The 23,384-nt window shown below is 39.0% G+C and overlaps 1 protein-coding gene and 3 long non-coding RNA genes across 6 annotated transcripts in view; all 4 read right to left on the bottom strand.

Moving 5' to 3' along the window:
• The window catches only part of LOC118232142 (basement membrane-specific heparan sulfate proteoglycan core protein-like), a 1,449,502-nt gene that overhangs the window by 1,339,791 nt on the left and 86,327 nt on the right, over window positions 1–23,384 (bottom strand). The window lies entirely within an intron of this gene.
• LOC118232603 lies at window positions 377–2,251 on the bottom strand. Its single transcript, XR_004766351.1, has 3 exons — window positions 2,026–2,251; window positions 1,590–1,634; window positions 377–645 (listed from the first exon to the last, which is right to left on the bottom strand). It is a non-coding gene; the product is annotated as an uncharacterized LOC118232603 (long non-coding RNA).
• On the bottom strand, window positions 14,439–15,591 carry LOC118232636. Its single transcript, XR_004766361.1, has 3 exons — window positions 15,550–15,591; window positions 14,687–14,758; window positions 14,439–14,478 (listed from the first exon to the last, which is right to left on the bottom strand). It is a non-coding gene; the product is annotated as an uncharacterized LOC118232636 (long non-coding RNA).
• LOC118232477 lies at window positions 15,603–20,095 on the bottom strand. 3 transcript variants are annotated; one of them, XR_004766312.1, is made up of 5 exons: window positions 19,234–20,095; window positions 18,937–18,994; window positions 18,621–18,684; window positions 17,840–17,930; window positions 15,603–15,649 (listed from the first exon to the last, which is right to left on the bottom strand). It is a non-coding gene; the product is annotated as an uncharacterized LOC118232477 (long non-coding RNA). The 3 variants fall into 3 exon arrangements; XR_004766310.1 differs by lacking the exon at window positions 15,603–15,649 and having other exon boundaries at window positions 17,767–17,930; XR_004766311.1 differs by lacking the exons at window positions 15,603–15,649; window positions 18,937–18,994 and having other exon boundaries at window positions 17,767–17,930.

Below are 23,384 nucleotides of genomic sequence, written 5' to 3'. Positions count from 1 at the left end.
ACAGCACAGGAGTATCTGCCTGCATCTTCATTCCTGGCTGTGAACAGGAGAATCTGATCAGTGAAGGGCAGAGGAGATCCATCCCTGTACCAGATGAAGGCTGGGCTGCCAGTCAGAGTGCAGGTGGTTCTACAGTTCAGTCTCACACTCTGTCCCTCTTTCACTGTGTCAGGATTCACCATCACCTGTAGATCTGCAAATAGCAAATTAAACCTGTAAAAAAGCATCTCACCCTTCCTCACTCTTCCAGTTGTACTTGTAGGAGGAGAATATTCAGAGTTTATAGCCTAAAATGATTACCTGTAACTTCCAATGTGACGCCAAATTGGCTGGTATACTTAACATGGTCAGCCAGGAACCTGAAGCGGTATGTTCCTGAATCAGTTTCTCTCAGTTGGTTTATTCTGAAAGTGCAGTCACTGTTCTGATTCCCCAGGAACTCCACACGGTCAGAGTACTCTGGGTCCTTGGACAGGTCTTCACGCATCTGTCTACTGTTCCAGTCATAAATAAACCAGAATGTTCTCTGCACTGTGTAATCTGTGGGATATGAGTAAGTGCAGCGCATGTCTACTGAAGACCCCTTTAAAGCACAGATTCTCTCAGGGGTGTAAGTCACTCCCCATTCCCACTGGCACAGAACACCTGAAAATCACACACACACACACACACACACACACACACACACACACATGCACACACACACATGCACACACACACACACACACACGCACACAAATTGAAAACACAGATGTGTTGGCAACATAACAGATAAGGTATTCAGTTTACAAAACTTTAAAACTACTGCACCAAACTTATACAGTACATCAATAATTGTACATGTGAAGCCCTGGATATGTTCTGGAGATAGGGTGATGTCTGTGGTTGGTTTTGTTGATATTATTTTGGACCTTCCCACAATATGTTGTTTTTTTTCAGTGATATAAGTATTTGCAGATTCAAACAAATTAACTGCATAATCATTTGTCCCTCTGTCAGCTATTTCAATACTAACTGACATCAGTAGATGGCAGTAGCTGCCAATAAATGTGAGATTCACAGGCACAGGAAGTCTTGCTTAGTAGCTAGCTTTGTTAAAAAGTAGCATTATGCCAAGCAAGTTAAGAGCGAGTGTCTGCATACACTGTCAGCTGAAAATTGTTATGTTTTGCTAACAGTGAAAATGAACTGCTTTTATCAAAATACGTGGCACCAAAATGCTTTTTCGCCATTCTAAGAATGCAACATGCACAGTCAACAGCTCCGATCATTTTGTAAAGCCACAGATATTTATATCATGCCTTTGTCTCAGTTTTAAAGCTGAGTGTGAAGAGGAACTTCTTATAAGTTCTCTCTTTTGCCCCTCTCTCTCTAGATGAGAAACGTTGCACTACTCTAAACTAATGTACTGTAGAACATTATTTTATAGAAATTATATACATTCCTTAAAGCAATTTAAATGTATTCACTTTTGCTTCTGATTGAGACAATGAAGGGAGACTAATAAGTAGGAACACGTGCTGATAAATACTGTATATGCAGACTGAAAGAACAAAACTACATTTGGAAAAAAAACACAAACAATTTACCTGACACAGAGAGGACGATTACCAACAGGGGTTTGAAGAGCATGGCTGCATCAGATTGAAAATACTCATCAAAATACACATATGTACTTGATTATTATTTACACTGAAAATGAATGGCAGAAACAAAGACTCTCAGAGTATTCTATTTATTAGCAAAAAATACCAGACTAACAAATACTACACAAGCGCACACAGTGAGTTTGTGCTGCTAATATCCCTAAATACTCAGTTTTTTTATGAAGAGCTCACGCAGTCCAGACAGCAAAGACTCAGACAGGATGTTACTTGACAATTGATATTTGTATGGAAGAAACAGCAGTGATTTCTAGTCTGAAAGTACATTTTATTTTTTGATTTATCCCAGTTCAATCTTCTTGCACCACAAAATATTGTGACATAGTTTTGATTAAATTAAATGATATGATAATGCACTTACCAGGAGAGAGTTCTGATCTGGCCTCAGTGCTTTGCTAATTAGCCATTAGTATTAAACAGCCTTACAGACAGAGCAGTGTGGCTGAATATGATCGGAAATAAAATGCTTCACACTAAATATAAATTAGAATGTGCTGATGCAGATCTGACTTACTTCCCCTTTTTCAAGTCATGCACATTTGAAAAGTTAACTAATAAAAATGGCAGAACAAACGCGGTCATTAGCTTTGCGTCTGGTCAGGACTAACAGTACATTTTTAAAAGGCTGGGTAACTCCACTCTCTTATTGAGATTCAGATACCAATATGAATATCAATGACAACAGCTGTTCTTAATCCCAATCAATTGCATTTATGTTTATTTTGGATATTATAAAATAAACATAACAATTCTGCTTACAGGCATAATTCCTGATCCATTTTGACATATGCAATAATGAAGTCAAACTTTGCATTTGTAAATATTCCTGAATCCACACGCTCTATAAGACAGACATGCTGACGCGCACACTTCAATGCACACGCATGCACACGCATGCACACGCATGTAAACGCATGCAAGCAACATGGCGTAAGGCCGTGGGTGAGTGCTTCGTCGTTGCCGTGTTTCTGTAGCGTGAGCAAATACTCGGAAACAGCCAGCCAGCACAGGGATTCTGCCTTTGACTTGTTTATTCCTTGGAAATGTGCGGACGGGCTATCACTACTATAACTTACAATACAGCACTGCTTATCGATCACTCTTAAAACTCTCTGGAAAGCTGGTTACCTTCCCTCCAACAAAAATACCTGAACAACACTCCCCCGTCTCTGTGCCTTTTTCTGTGCCTCCCACCCCCCCAATTTGCACCACTCCCTCTCTCTACACTTACAGAGGCCTTCCCAGTCCACAAACCATTTAAATGGGTACAGCAGTTCAATCACACATCTCACATAAGCACATGTATGAATTCACTTGAGACCTTTATTCTATTCACTGATGTGCAATTAATACAGACATTTTTTCTGTTTTTAAAAAAAATGTTTTTTAAATTTCAGCATCTCTGTCTGTTCCCAGATGAATTTTGTCTTTATTTCACATCTTGTAAAACAATAACAAATAAAAATATGATTCCAGCTGCATGTGCATGACTGAATTAAAACATCTGTGACTGCATTGGCAATGTGAACTAAAGCTACTAGCAGGAAGCTATCTGCTAATGCGTACATTGTTGCTAAGGTCTGAGGCTTGTCCTATTCCAATACATGTACAGTATAAACAGTCTGTAAAAGCAGAAGAGCTTAATATTAATGAGTCTGTAAAAGGTGTGATAGGCATCAGGCACAGGTAAACACTTTTAGGTTCAGGAGCCCCATACAAAAAACCATTACCTGAACCAGATTACTTAATTCAGCTTTGCAAATGATCTTGGAGGAAATCGATCGGAAACGCTCAGACAGGACTCATGTCATGCAGTAATAGTGCCATCTACAGACAGAAAAGGTGCACTGCATTCATCTCTCCTCCTGAGGTTAATTTCACTGCCACAAACAGAATGTTTAACCTACTTGAATCTGGGTGTTATAGTTTTTTATTTTCTTTTTCTTTTTTTAACAGTTTATAAAAGATATATTTTCTATTTATTTCATTTAACTCAATGTGGTGCAGGTCTCACCCCGTACTAAAACATAAATGACAGTACTGATGACATCATTCGCTAAATTTTTCCACTGGGTTCCTTACCCATCCTGTGTCTGCTATATATATATATATATAGCATATTTCATATGGAAATCCAGCAGGCCCTGTGGGATGTTTTTTTTAAAGTACCTGTTTAGTGCCTTACCTGCACATGTTCTATTCCATCAGCAGAACCCAGGGGGTAACACCTACAGTACACGGTTTACTTACAAAATTCTTCAAGCATAGGTTAATTTTGTTTGTTTCATTAAATGATTGTTAAAAAAATTCAAGGTATGCTCTGAATTCTAACATTTAGCAATACAAAAAATAAACACTAAGAATGTGAAAAACAAATTCACCTCATGTGAATTTATACTCTAGATGGGATCAGTTCAGTAATAAGCATAATATAATCACAAAATGTGCACAGGAATGTCATAATCATGTAAATGTTATACAAGTACTAATTAAAAAATTAAAAAAAATTTAATTATATATAAAACCCAATTCTCCAGTATATTTGGACAACGAATACATTCAGCAATGATAATGGCTTTCAGTCACCAACATCATGATAATACTTTGTGTACACAATGAAGACATGAGCTGATACGCATGTAAATGTTGATAGAATGCCAAAGGAACGATCCATTCTGGGTACATCTTTGCAGACTCCAATAACCACAGTCATCCTGGTCATGTGACAAAGGCACAGTCATGTGACCTGAGTTCATGAGGAGAGTTTATGTTCACTGGTTTTAATAAATACTCTTAAATGTATCATCCAGTGATGGAAATGTTTGGTTCATGCCGCGTGAGGATTACTTTGCAGACAATTTGCTGTTTAAAGTTCAAATAAAAACTCAGAAAATGCTCACACATTAAAAGAAATGTCCAAATTTACACTGAATAACCAGCATTGGTCCACAGTTTATGAAGCAAGTAATCTTCCTGATTTATTATCACATGTCCAGTTTTCGAAGTGTGCTGTAGAGAACACAGTCTTCCTTTACTGATGGTGCAGGTGACCTGCATGGAGAAAACAGTGCATTTAGACTCTATTAAAGTCACAGACATTCTCATTCTCATTTCAGTCAATCCTGCCTGAGTCTTTATCACATTTAGACACACCTTGCAACATGAAGCACAAGCAGAAGCTTTAGCCACAGAACAGTAATATGGAATTTTGGAAAACATTACATCACTGTGATGTCACACAGCAAGGAGATGAAAAGAGAAGAAAGTTGACAAGCAGAACAAACCAAATGATGAATCTAGATCAGCAGAACATCCAGTCCTGACATAAATGTCACACATCTACTATGGTTAGAATCTAAATACTTCTTCGTATTTTTTTCCCCAATATAAATCACAGCACACCCATCTCAGCTCTCCCCAGTGAGACACCCTGGTCAATCCAGTGAGACACTCTGGTCAATCCAGTGAGACACTCTGGTTTATCCAGGGAGACACTCTGGTCTATCAAGTAAGACACTCTGGTTTATCCAGTGAGACACTCTGGTTTATCCAGTGAGACACTCTGGTCTATCCAGTGAGGGTCGTTCTCCTGCTGACTCCATAGAGGCCTCATCTGGCTCCAGTCAGAGAGAGCAGCCTATGATAAAAGCTGCTGGAGAGAGATAATAGACCTGACACAGCGACAGTCAGCACAGGTAGTATAAAGGTGGGATATTCTCACCTGGGGGCAGCACTGGAGGGGCGGAACTGGATGCTGGCGTACTGAACACCCTCCTCACACTGGGGGAGTGGCTTTTGATCAGTGGAGGGTAGAAGCTCTTCCTGGTTGCGGGTGTTAGTGGGCTGAACAGAGGCGTAGAGGGGAACTTCACTGTCGTCTCTGTCCGTACCCTGTGTTCCAGTGTGACTCATTGCCATCCCTGAGACGTTGCCAAAAATGGGGCTTTTATTCCCCTGCAGGGTAAAGAAAAGAGGCAGGAGAAGGATGGGAAAGTTCCACAGAAAGGTCCTGTTCATTTCAGTGAGCTCCTCAGAGCTGGAGTGAGCTACTCGCCCCCATTAACGACAAAACATGCATTTAACCTGATATAAAAAAATCAGCTAATGAATCAATGTTTTATTTTCAAATACATGCCATCAGCAGTTCAATATCGACTGAACCAGACATACAGACGTAATACACTTAATACGATTTCTTGTCTCTAACATGACCTGTTTTACAATGGGTTTTCAAAAAAACTTGGAAAGATTGCATATTGAAATACTTTTTTCATTCCAAAGCATATATTTGCAATAACCAATGTCAATAAACCATCATCACAGCAATAATCTGTCTGTATTTATTCATTGGAAACAGGTGAATACAACACATACAGTACAAGTCACTCTCCCTAGCTCTCTATGTAATGCACAGATAATTACATGCGCATAAGCAGTATTGTACTGTGTAACGTTACTGTCACATACTGCAACCCCTTTTGAAAAAATGAAACTGTCCTTAACAGGGGAATACACATAATTAACTCTGGAAATATTTCCATTAAGCATGTCAACACACATAGAAGATCATAACCTCATACTGTAAATCTGTACATAATCTAATAAACCTTCAAGGTCACATGGCACACACTGCTATGCTTTCTACTTATTTGTAAGAAAGGTTTATTTATTTATTTAAGATCCTCATTAGCAATACACAGGTGCTATATAAATAAATAAATCATGTCTCACGATTACTGTTACAAAGCATTGTGAGTATTAATCAATCTTCATAACTCTAATTATACTGTATTATGAGCAGATTATAATGCATTATAAGTATATCATGCATTATAGACAGGTATCATAGACAGTGTTTCCAAATTTCCATTTTTGCTTAAAGAATGCATTATACATTATCAAAATTATATTACATCCGTAGATAAATACATGTATGCACATATGCAGACTGATTTCATTAACTCACCTGCCTGTCCCCTTCTGTCTCATTTGTTGATTTTCTCCTCCTGATTATTCAGAATTGAAAGAAAAATAAAAAGTAAATCTACCTTCAGACAAATCTTTGAACAGCCCCCTCTTGTATAAACAGCATTTTGCTTTTGTTTGAATGATGTGTATTGCTGAGGCAATAGTGCCCATTTTTTATAATTCAGATGTCATTTAGTTACAGGAAATGAGCCTGAGTTATAAGAGGTTTCTTCCTGCCCAGTAAATGTAGTTCTGCTTTATTCAGACCAACACTGGAGCTCATGGGCAAATTGATGCGCTTGACAAGACTTTGTTATGGTCTGTAACTGTCCACATTATTCATATTAAGAACAAGCTTTAAGGTGATTCTGTTACCCCATCATACAGGTTTGATAAACTAATTGGGACACTAAAACGCATCAGTCAGAGTTTATAAAATTGACATCTCAATAAAACAAAATGTCTAATAATGCAGTGGTCTAAGCACTAATCAGACATTAGAGGGGGGATATGGCATCAGCATGATGTAACGTAGCTAATGCTTGACAAAAACATTCCACAAAAATGTGCACTCGTTTTAAACTATGAGTCTAAATCAGACATACAGCAATTCACACTGGAGTGACTACAAACCAACTCATTTACAACCACGTACCTCAGGAACACAACACCCAGAAACACAAGAGCCAAAATGGCAGCCACTCCCACAGCTGCAAGCGCGATCAGTGACTGACCTCCTAAGAAAAGTCAGAGAAATGTAGCCCTGTCAGTTATGATATAGCAGTGTTCATTTCAAAACATGCCTCACCAAGGTCCTTAAGGCGAAAGTTTATAAATGTTTAAAAATACCCCTTACATGCCTACCTTTACTAGAAATATCTGTACATTTGAATTTTACTGAATTCAATGCTGGCATCATGATACTTTTAGTTACACTGCTCATCATCATTATCTACCATGATAGGATTCGGATTGTAGCACCAATATTATGATCAGCATTGCTTTGTAGCCTCTGGATCATAATCAGTATCACATAAAATATTATATCAAATATGTTCTGGCCCTACCTTGCACTGTGACCAGTAGAGCAGAAGCTTTAGCTGAGAGAGCTGTGTCGGCTAGTACAGGAACCAGATATGGGCATGCATACCCTAATTCCCCCAAAAAATATAAACTATAATCTAAATGGGGGTGATGTACTGCATATTGTTTTGGAGGTGATGAAATCCATATATGATTATCCATTATGACCGTTACAAGTAAGTCATACTTTCTTGTCTAGATGAAGGCGGGTCCTAGTTATACATTATTTTCAGTGATACCATGACTAAAAAAATCAAACACGCAAGTAATCTATAACAGATATTGAAACAGAAACAGTCACCTTTGTTCACAATAATAGAGATATTATTGTAGATCACTTGTCACTCACCTTCTATGTTGATTGACACAGCAGTAGAATTCTGACCTCCATGTTTATTCCGTGCCTCACAGTAGTACTGTACTCTGTTCCAGGATCTAAAGTTAGAAAAGTTCAAACTCTGTCCAGATCCTGCCTGCCAGACTCCAGTTTCTTCCTTCTTAAACCAGGTGTATCTCTGCACTGGTGGGTTGGCATCACTGCTGCAGGTCAGAGTCACTGAACTGCCATCTACTATTTCACCAGAGGGGCTCACTGATACTGAGACGCTCTTCGGAGGATCTGAAAGAGAAAATAACAGGTCTTGCAGTTTTAAATAAAAGTCACACTGAGGAATTATTGGGAACATCTAAAATCATTAGAAAAATGTGTTCAATTCCATATAATTTCTCAATGACTGATTTGTCTCAAATGGATTGAGAACCATGTATTGCAAAGGAGAGATTATAATGAAGCTGAAATAGCACAGTGCAAATGCTTTCTTTGTTTGGAAATGAGTAGAATGTACTGCATCGTTTTATGGGGGTTGGTAAATGGCCTTGAGACACAGGTTAAAAAAGCTTTCAATAATGGCAGCAGTATTTAGATAAGAAATTTTATTTAGCATTATTTAGAAAGGTTAAAAATAGAAAAAGAAAGACACAAACCTGTTTTCTTGGTTTATTAAGAATAACTATTACTTGGTATAAAACATCTACAGTACATATGGTATGTTTGTTTGCCCTGTGCAACTTATGACATGTCCGTATCATCTGGCTTACTCATGTTAAATGAATTATATCTTTATAAGATTTTCCCTCCACTGGCCAGTGTGTCTGCTTTACTCAGTGTCTTACTGCTGTGAAGTTACCCAAAGACACTCAGGAGATACTGACTCTCTGCTCTGTGTGTATGAAGCTGAGATGCACTGATATACTCACATTGCACATCAAGACGTTTAGCAGAAGATCTTTCTGTCCCAATCCCATTCCCTGCCTCACAGTAGTATTCTCCTGCATTCTGCAGTGTGACGCTTTCAATGGTGTAACTGTCCTCTGGTCCTCCTGTTTCTGAGGATACAGCTCTATTATTCTTATACCAGGTGTATTTTTTCACTGTTGGATTGGCATCACTGCTGCAGGTCAGAGTCACTGAACGGCCCTCCGCTATTTCACCAGAGGGGCTCACTGATACTGAGACTCTCTTCGGACGATCTGAAAGAGAAAATAACAGGTATTGCGGTTTTAAATAAAAGTCACACTGAGGTATTCTTGGGAGCATCTAAAATCATTAGAACAATGTGGTCAATTCCATATAATTTCCAACTCTCTGTGTTGCATCTCAAAACACTAGCAGAGACATTTATTTCAAAGTAATGTTTATAATGGAGCTGAAATCTCACAACGTGATGTGGAGGAGTCGTGTGGTTAGGCCGCCATCTGCAGGCGGAGTGGGAGCAGTACAGCTGGCTAACAACCACACCTGTTTGCAGTTACAATTGATTGGTAATAGTTTATATGCTCTGCCTGCAGTGAGACCGGGGTGCTGGAATGAGAGACGCACGCGGGAGCGGCATGCCATCTAATCCCCGTCCTCATCGTCTGTGTTTTGTTTTCTTTTGTTTCCGTGTTTTTGGTATCGAGCGCACAATAAAGCCTTGGTGCCTCTATCAACGACGGATTGTGTGGTTTACGGGAATAAGGACTGCAGAACCTGTTACAGTAAATATCCCAGTATATCATGCTTTGTTACAAAATGAACTGGATATACTGTATCTTTTTAAGGTAGTTGGAAAATGACACAATAGAATCAAGTTTTCAAAAGTAACAGCAGTATTTAGATATGTCTTTTTAGCATCTTCATTAATAATGATAACTTCATTTTTTAAAAAGTTGAACCACTACATGTGGTACCTTTTTTGCCGTGTGCATACTCAAAATGACTACCTGCTTTACTTAAGACATGTCAATATGATCAGACTCATCACTGTATGATAATGTAATTATACCTGATTTCTCCTCCACTGGCCAGTGTGACTGCTTTACTCAGTGTCTTACTGCTGTGAAGTTACCCAAAGACACTCAGGAGATACTGACTCTCTGCTCTGTGTGTATGAAGCTGAGATGCACTGATATACTCACATTGCACATCAAGACGTTTAGCAGAAGATCTTTCTGTCCCAATCCTATTCCCTGCCTCACAGTAGTATTTTCCTGCATCCTGCAGTGTGATGCTTTCAATGGTGTAACTGTCCTCTGGTCCTCCTGTTTCTGAGGATACAGCTCTATTATTCTTATACCAGGTGTATTTTTTCACTGTTGGATTGGCATCACTGCTGCAGGTCAGAGTCACTGAACTGCCCTCCGCTATTTCACCAGAGGGGCTCACTGATACTGAGACTCTCTTCGGACGATCTGAAAGAGAAAATAACAGGTATTGCAGTTTTAAATAAAAGTCACACAGAGGTATTCTTGGGAGCATCTAAAATCATTAGATTAATGTGGTCAATTCCATATTATTTCTAACTCTCTGTGTTGCATCTCAAAACACTAGCAGAGACATTTATTTCAAAGTAATGTTTATAATAGAGCTGAAATCTCACAACGTGATGTGGAGGAGTCGTGTGGTTAGGCCGCCATCTGCAGGCAGAGTGGGAGCAGTATAGCTGGCATACAACCACGCCTGTTTGCAGTTACAATTGATTGGTAATAGTTTATATGCTCTGCCTGCAGTGAGACCGGGGAGCTGGAATGAGAGACGCCCGCGGGAGAGGCATGCCATCTAATCCCCGTCCTCATCGTCTGTGTTTTGTTTTGTTTTGTTTCCGTGTTTTTGGTATCGAGCACACAAAAAAGCATTGGTGCCTCTAACAACGACGGATTGTGTGGTTTGTGGGGATAAGGACTGCAGAACCTGTTACAGTAAATATCCCAGTATATCATGCTTTGGTACAAAATGAACTGGATATACTGTAGCTTTGTATGATAGTTGGTGAATGACACAGCAGAATCAAGTTTTCAAGTGACAGCAGTATTTAGATATGTCTTTTTAGCATCTTCATTAATAATGATAACTTCATTTTTTTTTAAGTTGAACCGCTACATGTGGTACCTTTTTTGCCATGTGCATACTCAAAATGACTACATGCTTTACTTAAGACATGTCAGTATGATAATGTAATTAAAACTAATTTCTCCTCCACTGGCCAGTGTGACTGCTTTAATCAGTGTCTTACTGCTGTGAAGTTGGCCAAAGACACTTAGGAGATACTGACTCTCTGCTCTGTGTGTATGAAGCTCAGATGCACTGATATACTCACACTGCACATCAAGATTTTTAGCAAGAGATTGTTTCATCCCAATCTTATTCTGTGCCTCACAGTAGTATTCTCCAGCATTCGAGGAGCTGATTTTATTAATGGTGTAACTCCGTTCTGATCCTCTAAACAAGAATGCAGATCCACCCTTCCTATACCAGATGTATCGATGCACTGGTGGGTTGCCATCACTGCTGCAGGTCAGAGTCACTGAACGGCCCTCCACTATTTCTCCAGAGGGGCTCACTGATACTGAGACGCTCTTCGGAGGATCTGAAAGAGAAAATAACAGGTCTTGCAGTTTTAAATAAAAGTCACACTGAGGTATTCTTGAGTGCATCTAAAATCATTAGAAAAATGTGCTCAATTCCATATAATTTCTCACTCGCTGTGTTGCGTCTCAAAACGCTAGAAGAGATTTATTTCAAAGTAATGATTATAATGGAGCTGAAATCTCACAATGTGATGTGGAGCAGTGGTGTGGTTAGGTCGCCATCTGCAGGCGGAGTGGGAGCAGTATAGCTGGCTAACAACCATGCCTGCTTGTAGTTACAATTGATTGGTAATAGTTTATATGCTCTGCCTGCAGTGAGACCGGGGTGCTGGAATGAGAGACGCCCGCAGGAGTGGCATGCCATCTAATCCTCTTCCTTATTGTGTGTGTTTTGTTTTGTTTTTGTTTCCATGTTTTTGGTATTGAGCGCACAATAAAGCCTTGGTGCCTCTAACAACGACGGATTGTGTGGTTTGTGGGGAAAAGGACTGCAGAACCTGTTACAGTAAATATCCCAGTATATCATGCTTTGTTACAAAATGAACTGGATATACTGTAGCTTTCTATGGTAGTTGGAAAATGACACAGCAGAATCAAGTTTTAAAAAGTGACAGAAGTATTTAGATGTCTTTTTAGCATCTTCATTAATAATGATAACTTCATTTTTTAAAGTTGAACAGCAGCATGTGGTATCTTTTTTGCCCTTTGCAAACTCAAAATGACTAGACGTTTTACCTAAGACATGTCAGTATGATCAGAGTCATCACTGAATGATAATGAAATTATATCTGATTTCTCCTCCACTGGCCAGTGTGACTGCTTTACTCAGTGTCTTACTGCTGTGAAGTTACCCAAAGACACTCAGGAGATACTGACTCTCTGCTCTGTGTGTCTGAAGCTGAGATGCAGTAATATACTCACATTGCACATCAAGACGTATAGGAGGAGATGTTTTTGTCCCAATCCCATTCTCTGCCTCACAGTAGTATTCTCCAGCATCCTGCACTGTGATGGTATTAATGGTATAACTCCGGTCAGATCTTCCCCATGGGGATACAGCTCTATTCTTAACCCAGGTGTATCTCTGCACTGGTGGGTTGGCATCACTGCTGCAGGTCAGAGTCACTGATCTGCCCTCCACTATTTCACCAGAGGGGCTCACTGATACTGAGACACTCTTCGGAGGATCTGAAAGAGAAAATAACAGGTATTGCAGATTTAAAGAAAAGTCACACTCATCACTGTATGATAATGTAATTATAATTGATTTCTCCTCCACTGGCCAGTGTGACTGCTTTACTCAGTGTCTTACTGCTGTGAAGTTACCCAAAGACCCTCAAGAGATACTGACTCTCTGCTCTTTGTGTCTGAAGCTGAGATGCACTGATATACTCACACTGCACATCAAGACGTTTAGGAGGAGATTCATTTATCCCAATCTTATTCTGTGCCTCACAGTAGTATTCTCCAGCATCCCCAGATTTGATTTTATTAATGGTGTAACTCTGTTCTGATCCTCTCCATTGGGATACAGCTCTATTATTCTTATACCAGGTGTATATCTGCACTGGTGGGTTGGCATCACTGCTGCAGGTCAGAGTCACTGAACTGCCCTCCACTATTTCACCAGAGGGCCTCACTGATACTGAGACGCTCTTCGGAGAATCTAAAAAAGAAAATAACAGGTCTTGCAGTGTTAAAGAAAAGTCACACTGAGGTATTCTTGGGAGCATCTAAAATCATTAGAAAAATGTGCTCAATTCCATATAATTTCTCACTCACTGTGTTGCATCGCAAAACACTAGCAGAGACATTTATTTCAAAGTAATGTTTATAATGGAGCTGAAATCTCACAATGTGATGTGGAGCAGTGGTGTGGTTAGGGCGCCATCTGCAGGCGGAGTGGGAGCAGTATAGCTGACTTACAACCACGCCTGTTTGCAATTACAATTGATTGGTAATAGTTTATATGCTCTGCCTGCAGTGAGACCGGGGTGCTGGAATGAGAGACGCACGCGGGAGCGGCATGCCATCTAATCCCCGTCCTTATCGTGTGTGTTTTGTTTTGTTTTGTTTTGTTTTTGTTTCCATGTTTTTGGTATCGAGCGCACAATAAAGCCTTGGTGCCTCTACCAATGACGGATTGTGTGGTTTGTGGGGAAAAGGACTGCAGAACCTGTTACAATAAGCATCCCAGTATATCATGCTTTGTTACTAAATGAACTGGATATACTGTAGCTTTGTATGGTAGTTTGAAAATGACACAACAAAATCAAGTTTTCAAAAGTGACAGCAGTTTTTAGATATGTCCTTTTTTAGCATGTTCATTAATAATGATAACTTCATTTTTTTAAAGTACCTTTTTTGCCCATTGCAAACTCAAAATGACTACACGTTTTACCTAAAACATGTCAGTATGATCAGAGTCATCACTGAATGATAATGAAATTATATCTGATTTCTCCTCCACTGGCCAGTGTGACTGCTTTACTCAGTGTCTTACTGCTGTGAAGTTACCCAAAGACACTCAGGAGATACTGACTCTCTGCTCTGTGTGTCTGAAGCTGAGATGCAGTAATATACTCACATTGCACATCAAGACGTATAGGAGGAGATGTTTTTGTCCCAATCCCATTCTCTGCCTCACAGTAGTATTCTCCAGCATCCTGCACTGTGATGGTATTAATGGTATAACTCCAGTCAGATCCTCCCCATGGGGATACAGCTCTATTATTCTTAACCCAGATGTATCTCTGCACTGGTGGGTTGGCATCGCTGCTGCAGGTCAGAGTCACTGATCTGCCCTCCACTATTTCACCAGAGGGGCTCACTGCTACTGAGACACTCTTCGGAGGATCTGAAAGAGAAAATAACAGGTATTGCAGATTTAAAGAAAAGTCACACTCATCACTGTATGATAATGTAATTATAATTGATTTCTCCTCCACTGGCCAGTGTGACTGCTTTACTCAGTGTCTTACTGCTGTGAAGTTACCCAAAGACCCTCAAGAGATACTGACTCTCTGCTCTTTGTGTCTGAAGCTGAGATGCACTGATTTACTCACACTGCTCATCAAGACGTTTAGGAGGAGAGGTGTTTGTCCCCATCCCATTCGCTGCTTCACAGTAGTATTCTCCTGCACATACACACACACAAACACATACGCACACACACATACGCAAATACATGCATACACACACACACAGCCACAAACACACTGCTCAGAAATGTTTTGAAACACAGATGTGTTGGCAATATGACAAATAAGGGATTCAATTAACAAAACTTTAACACAACTGCACCTAACAACTCCAAAACTATAAAACATCAATAATTGTACTTGTACTCCAATACTAACTGATGTCAGTAGATGGCAGTAGCCGCCGATCAATGTGAGATTTGCAGGTACAGGAAGTCATGCTTAGTAGCTAGCTTTGCTAGAATGTGGTAGCAAACCAAGTAAGTTAAGAGCAATTGTCTGCATATACCTTCGGCCCAAAACTGTTATGTTTTGCTTGCAGTGAAACAAACTGCTTTCATTAAAATGTGGCACCGGAATACTTGTGTCGTCATTCTAAGAATGCAACATGCACAATCAACAGCTCCGATCATTTAGTACAGCCACAGATATTTATATCATGCCTCTGTCTCAGTTTCATCGCTGAGTCTGAAGAGAAACTTCATCTTATCAGTTTTCTCTTTTTCCCCTCTCTTTTCAGATGAGCGATTTTGCACTGCTCTAAATTAATGTACAGTAGAACATTATTTTATATAAATTATATACATTCCTTAAAGCAATTTAAATGTATTTACTTTGGCTTCTGATTGAGATAATGAAGAGAGACTAATAAATATGCTGATAAATACTTTATATGTAGACTGAAATATCAGAACAACATTTGGAAAAAAGAAAAAAGAACAATTTACCTGACACAGAGAGGACGATTACCAACAAGGTATTGAAGAGCATGGCTGCATCAGATTGAAAATATTTATCCAAATACACAGGTCTTGATTATTATTTACACTGTGAAAATGAACAGCACAAAGAAAGACTGTCAGAGTATTCTATTAATTTGCAGAAATAGCAGAATAAAAATTACTACACAAGCACACACAGTGAGTTAATGTGCTGCTAACGCCTAAAAATGCTTTGGGTTTTATGAAGAGCTCTCAAAGATTCCAGAAAGCAGAGATTCAAACAACCTTTTACTTGAACAATGATATTTGTATCGAGGGGGCTGCAATCATTTATAGTCCGAAAATGCATTTTATTTAATATTTGATTACAGTTTAATCTTCTTGCACCACAAACTATAGTGAGGTAGTTTTGATTAAATGAAATACTATGATACTGCACTTACCAGGAGAGAGTCCTGTTCTGGCCTCAGTGCTTTGCTAATGAGCCATTAGTATTAAACAGCCTTGCAGACAGAGCAGTGTGGCTGAATATGATCGCAAATGAAATGCTACACACTAAATATAAAAGTGGAATGTGTTACAGTTCTGATTCACTTCCTGAAGATCATACACATTTTAAATTTTATTGGATACAAGAGTTTGAATAAAATATACAGAAATGTTTGCTTTGTGTCTCGACTGGACCAGTAGTGCCTTTTTCAAAAAGACTGGGTAATTCTCATTTTTTTGCCCCCACTGTATTATTGAAATTCAGATGTTAATAATTATGTTCATTTTTGCACATTATGCTTATAAAATAAACATAACTACTATGTTTTTATAAAAATGATTCCGGATTACAACACAAACTGTTGCTAAGATCTGAGGCTTTGCCTATTTCAATACATCCATCAATCCATCCATTATCTATATCCGCTTATCCTGAGCTGGAGCTGGTGCTGGAGCCTATCCAAGCATGCATTGGGTGAGAGGCAGGAATACACTCTGGTCAGGCTGCCAATCTATCGCAGGGAACACACACTATTCACTCACACATTCATACCTATGGGCAATTTAGAGTCTCCAATTGGCCTATTTGCATGTTTTTGGACCATGGGAGGCAACCGGAGTACCCGGAGGTACATGCAAACTACAGACACAAAGGCCCCAAACCGAGATTCAAACCCAGTACCTTCTTGCTGTGAGGCTACCCACTGAACCACCATACCACCCCTATTCCAATACATGTACAGTAGAGGTTAAAATAAAAGTGATTGTAAAAGGTGTGATAGGCATCAGGCACAGGAAAACACCCATACATTCAGGAGCCCTATACAAAATTCATTACCTAAACCATTATTTAACTCAGTTTAGTAAAAGATCTTCCAAGAAATTCATCTGAAATGTACATACAGGACTCATCGATTTTAATAATTGCCCCATCTACAGGTAGATTGAATGTATTGCATCCATCTATCCCTCCTAGGTAAATTTTACTGCCACAAACAGCATGCTTTATCATTGCTACCATATGTAGCTCAGTCGTGTTTAAGTTTCATGCATCGGATGTTTGACATGAAGCTGGAACATCAACAAAACGCTGCTGATGCTTGGTCTATAACCCGCTTATTAACATAAAGATTGCACACACTGTACTTTCACAGAAGATGAAAGGAGTGGACAGGCGTAGTTTTCGTATCTTTGTGTATGGCAGCAGTGCAGTATGGTGGTTTGGGGGTCCAGAGTGTGACTCTGACCACAGACAGTTAAAGCGCTGCTCACTTCCTGCAGCCTGTTGTATTCTTTATTTTAATTCACATCTCAGTTCAGTGTCTGGTGGTGCAGCGCTGTTTCTGTGGTTGATCTTCATGTGACTTTTCAGAACTTTGGTTTTGCTTTGCCTGTTATACGGTCCTTCATGCACATAATTAGTTGCATTTCAATGCTGATATTTCATAAAGATGACTTTTACAACATAAAACCTATTGTATAATATTATTATAGCATATTTCAAAGAGATGAATTTGATCCCCACGTGAACTAAATGGAAGGCAGGTAAAACATGATGGCCATATGAAGAAAATAATGATAATATGTTTCAGAGCAGAGGGTTGAGGTTCACAGTGCTTTACAATGCTCAAATAAACCTTAATACATTGATACACAAAATGAAACAATGTATGTAAAGAAAACAAATATAAATATGCATTCTTTCAAATATCTAAAACCAGACAGAAACTTAAATATGTGATCAATACAACAAGGCAATGTAAAATTAAGTACTAAAACACTGTTTTAAAAACATCTAGGACCTTACCTTTGAAAGTGACTTGAGTTTGGAGATTATAATCGGCACAGAATATAATACAATATGAGACTGTAATATCTTCAGACAGGGGTCTTGAGGACTATACAAAGAAGAAGCACACACACACACACACACACACACACACACATTATTTCTAGAATAAAATTTAGTTTCACAAAAGTTGAAATGATGGCAAAATCTATTCTTCAGGAATAGAGCACACCAGTAAATGCAGTTCATTAACAGTTCTGCCCATGTCATGAAGCCAAAGAAATCTACTCATCTCTGTTGCAGAGCTGAGCATAAAGAGGAACTTCAGATCAATCCTATGCTCTACATTTCACAATTCTGTGCTCTACATTTCATAGCAGATGTGTGGTAAAAACAAATGTAAAAAGATTCTGCTCAGCCTAGAATACCTAAACCAAATTCAAATTAAAATTAAAAATAACTTTATTTATCCGTTAGGAACATCATTTGTGCAAAAGCGTCAGTGCATGCTCAGCACATAACTGGACAAACGACAAACACAGATTATGCAACATACACGTGTAGATTAAAACAGATGTCCGCCAATAGGGCATGTAAACAACGTATGTGATCTTGTGTATACGATTTAGATTCCCATTTCCAGTAGCATATGTCTTTAATTTTTTGCTTTCCCTGTCTAATGAGTTAAACAGGTTATGTGAAATCCTAGTAATTCTAAATAGATTTTAGCTTCTGATAGATATTGTAACCCCTGTAAACTGGCATTAATAAGCAGAACTGAAGTAACTAAATTGTTTACCTGAGGCAGAGAGAAGGGCTTACAAAAATACTGTTGAGGATGTTTGGGGCATGGCTGCATCGGCCTGAACATACATATAAAAAACATAACTTATATTATTGCCTTTTGTTTTTTAAGCCATAACCAAAATTCCACAAAATGAATCACTGATATTCAGCGTTTAACAGATAACATGGAAAGTAATAAAAGAAAGAGTTACTTTCAGAAAACAATTCTTTTTTTTGTTTTTATTTTTTTATTATTATGATTTCTTTTTACATTATTTTAATTTTAAGAAAGCTAATTTACTGTTTTAACGAATGCTGTGCATATTTACCCCACTGGTCACATAGCCACCTTTCAGCAGTGAGAGAGACTGATCTCCATTAGGATCACTAGATTAACACAGAATAAAGCACTTGCTGTAATCCGTAGATCAGAGAACAACAACACTGTACTTAAATTATTTTACTGTTTGCAACAAATGCAACAAATTGAAGCGTGCAAAAATCAAAGATTTCTTCTCTCATCCTCTATCAAGGCACTCTATTGAATCATTACATTATTTTACATCTCAATGAAAAAATGTGTTAACAGCCATTAAGAATAAAACAGGGCTAAATCATGCACTTACGCTGGTAGAGGAGGTGTGATCTTAACGGTTTTCAAACTGTCTGAAACGGCCCTGCTGACAGGCTCATATTTCTGAGCATGGCAGACTGACTGTGATAAATGCAAAGCTTTAAGAATAATTGTTTCTATTTGTAAATATTATTACATTTTACTTTAACCAGGAGAGTCTCGTTGAGATTCAAAATCTCTTTTTCAAGAGTGTCCTGGCCAAGACAGACAGCAGCTCACGCAGGTTTAACATGGTTGGACAATGACAATATAAAATCAAATTACAGACAACATAGATTATTTTACAAGAATGTAGCTTCACTGTGTAATTTGACATATTGGTACACAATAATGCATATAAAAACATTAAAGAGCTACATGAGCATCACAGCTGTGTAAAATATGTTAACAGTAGCTTAAAAGCCAGAAAAAAGAGGGAACCATGTTCCAATGTGAATGGCAACATTTTGCTGCTGTAGCCTAGCCTATAACCCCCAGATCAACATAAAGATTGCACTTACTTTCGCAGAAGATAAAAGGAGCGGACAGGAGTAGTTATCTTTGTGAAAGTATCACGGCTCTGGTGCCTCAAAGCGGGTACTGTGAGGTGCCCCTGCTTGGCGCTTTTGTGCAGAGCGCGCGCGGCTGCGGGTGAAGCTGCCTAATTTCAAGGCAAGAGCCACCCTGACCACAGACAGTTAAAGCGCTGCTCACTTCCTTCAGCCTGTTCTATTCTTTATTTTATTTCACACCTCAGTTCAGTGTCCTGAGGAGAAGGGCTGTTTCTGTGGTTGATGTTCATGTGACCTTTTCGAAGTTTGGTTTGGCTTTGCCTGTTATACGGTCCTTCATGCACATAATTAGTTGCATTTCAATGCTTATACTTCATCATTTTTACCACATACAGCCGATTGGATTATTGTATCTTTCACATTTCACAGAGACGAAATAGATGCCCACACATGAATAAAATGGAATTCATATGGAGGTTCAAGGTTCACAGTGCTTTACAATGCTCAAATAAATCATAATATATTGATAGACATAATAAAACAATGTATGTAAAGAAAACAAATACAAAGATGCGTTATTTCAAATAGCTAAACAGACAGAAAGTAAAAATGGGGTGAATACCATTAACAAGGCAATGTAAAATGTAAAGCTAAAACACTGTTTTAAAAGATGTTGGACCTTGCCTTTAAAAGTGACTTGAGTTTGGAGACTGTAATCTACATTAACCTGCATTATAATCTTCCTATTCAATGTGAGAGAGTACATGTGCATGTACATGAGTTGTGAGCGTGTGTGTAACAGGGTTATATAAACGTGTAACGGTGTCACAGGAGCATGTATGCAGCAGGGTTACATGAACATGCATGTTGCAGCAGGGTTACAGTACTCTGGGAAAAATCCTCCACCAACAGCCCTTTATAAATTGGATAAGCTAGCAGAAACAGACAGCAGTTCTGTAAAGTTAAACACAAAAAGAGACTCTTTCACCCTGATCTCCATCATTTCTCATTCTCTGCAGATTCTCTCCTCTGTGTGTTTTAATCCCACACTGAGGCCTCGTCAGCTCTCTGAAGCACAGAGTTTGTGTCGCTGGCTGCGTTTGTCACTCTCTGAAGGCTCTGCTCTGCGGTGAGACACAGGAAGAGACTCAGTTACACATAAGTGCGCCTCCAGTTGCACTGTTAAAGGGGAACCAGAGTGGCCACACAGTCCCTTGCATTCCCTATCCACTCTGTTGTCCCCGAGAACGGATTCCTCTGTCGATTTAGTGGATTATATATCACAGAATCACTTGAAGAATTTACATTACAGAAGTAGCCTATATTTTTCACATGTTAAAAAATCATACTAAATAATATCCACAGATACAATTACAACATATTGAGAGTTAAGTGGGGAATAATCCTCAATAGTTTTCACCAATAAAAATAAGGAGGATGTCTGAAAATGACTGCATCACACAGTGATGAACTGGATGAACTGTAACTTGCCTGGTGTGTATCTGTGCTTTGTGTCTTCTGCTCAGCACAGACCTGCTGACTTTGTAGTTTCATAAAAATACAGCCTGTACACAGAACTGTCCTTTGCTTTTCTGAACGGCTGGTACGGTTATAATGGTGAGAATATCCAGGCGGGAACTTGTTACTTACAGTACGAGAGCATCTGCTTCTCCCTCTCTCTCTGTTGGTGGTCTTCTTCCTGCTGAAAAGGGGGAGGGGGGGGGGGCGGGTGAGTAACAGACCTTCAGGAGCTGTGGATCAGTCATCCCAGACGACATTTGGTCATAACATTCCTACCTGCTCCTCTGAATTCAACAGCAAATTAGTAAACATACTGCATATCTCTCTGATATCTAATGGTGAATATCTATAATCATGTCTTCTCAGTGATGATTGGTACCCAGATGCTTTTTCATTGCAAACATTTACCTTGTGCACACCATGACAGTAAAGAGTGCAAATTGCTGTGCTCTGCTCCAGGATGGCTCTAGACATAAAGTTTGAATATATAATGTTTATTTTATCTCCATGTGAATACATTGATATAAGTTGGAAAAGTATCAGGACAGTGATACAATTTTTGTTGTTTTTGTTCTGTACTCCAGCAGACTGAAAGATTTGGGGGCATTCACATCCATCAGATGATCCGATGTATAAAGTACTGCCCTTTTTATAAATAGTCCCAATACCTTGTGTTCTTGGGAGCATCTGAAATCAATAGAAAAATGTTTTACATTTTTTATTTTATTTATTTATTTATTTTAAAGTTTATAATGGAGCTGAAATCTCACACTGTGTGTCATTTCCCCCTGTGTCATGAACTGGATATACTGTAGCTTTTTTAGGGTTCTGGTAAACGTCACCAGATAGACACGTTTCAATAGTGACAGCAGTATTCAGATATAATCATTTTTAGCATGTTCATTAATAATGATAACTTAATTTTGTTAAAGTTCAACTGCTACATGTGATACTTTTTTTCCCTGTGCTGTGCAAATGCAAAATGCAGAGGTGGACATTCCAGGGGTCAGAAAGTAAAAGTCCTGCCATGTATTTCATCCACCCCTGAACTCAGCCAGCTGATTTAGCCTGGTCAGGCTCATCATTCTCCTCCACTGGCCAGTGTGACTGCTTTACTCAGTGTCTTACCGCTGTGTAGTTGTCAAAAGACACTGACGAGATACTGACTGTCTGCTCTGTGTGTCTGAAGCTGAGATGCATTGATTTCCTCACACTGCACGTCAAGACGCTTAGGAGGAGATCTGTTTGTCCCAATCCCATTCTCTGCCTCACAGTAGTATTCTCCTGCATCCTGCAGTGTGATGGTTTTAATGGTGTAACTGTCCTCTGGTCCTCCTGTCTCTGAGGATACAACTCTGTTATTCTTAAACCAGGTGTAGTATTGCACTGGTGGATTGGCATCACTGCTGCAGGTCAGATTCACTGAACTGCCCCCCACTATTTCACCAGAGGGGTGCACTGATAATAAGATGCTCTGAGGAGGATCTGAAAGAGAAAATAACAGGTCCTGCAGTTTTATATAGATCTCACACTTACCTCAGTTAAAGTATGTTTCCTTTTCCTCAATGTTTCCATTATGTCATTTTGTTTGACTGCTATTATTGCAATGCCATCTTTCTTTCAATTTTTAGAATTAACTTAATCCGATATTGTTTCTAAACATAATAACTTCCATTTCCTAATCATTATCTGCAGGTTGCTCTTCTGCCCAGTTCTCATGTCTTTTAAAGGTACATTATAGTACAACTGCATCACCGCTTTTCAAAATTAGTAACAAATGACGCTCAGTAAAGTTAAATGTATGAGTTTGTCTTCAAATACTCACAGAGAGTCACTGCTGGGGACGGGAGATTCTCATGGCCTCTTACTGCACAGGAGTAGCTGCCTGCATCTCCACTGCTGGCTTTGAACTGAAGGTAGTTATGATTTTCATATTTCTGGGCGGTGTAAAACTGAGATTGTCCATTCTTGTACCAGATGAATGTTTGGCTGCCAGTCAGGTCAGTGCAGGTGATTTTACAGGTTTGTGTCACTCACTCTCCCTCTCTCCTTATGTCAGACTTCATTTCAACAAAATTCCACATTGTACAGCACCCACAATAAATGTATGAATGCATATTACTGTAAATCC

This window comes from Anguilla anguilla, chromosome 1 (genome assembly GCF_013347855.1).
Source record: "Anguilla anguilla isolate fAngAng1 chromosome 1, fAngAng1.pri, whole genome shotgun sequence".
Taxonomy (NCBI): domain Eukaryota; kingdom Metazoa; phylum Chordata; class Actinopteri; order Anguilliformes; family Anguillidae; genus Anguilla; species Anguilla anguilla.
This window is presented reverse-complemented; position numbering and strand designations above follow the sequence as displayed.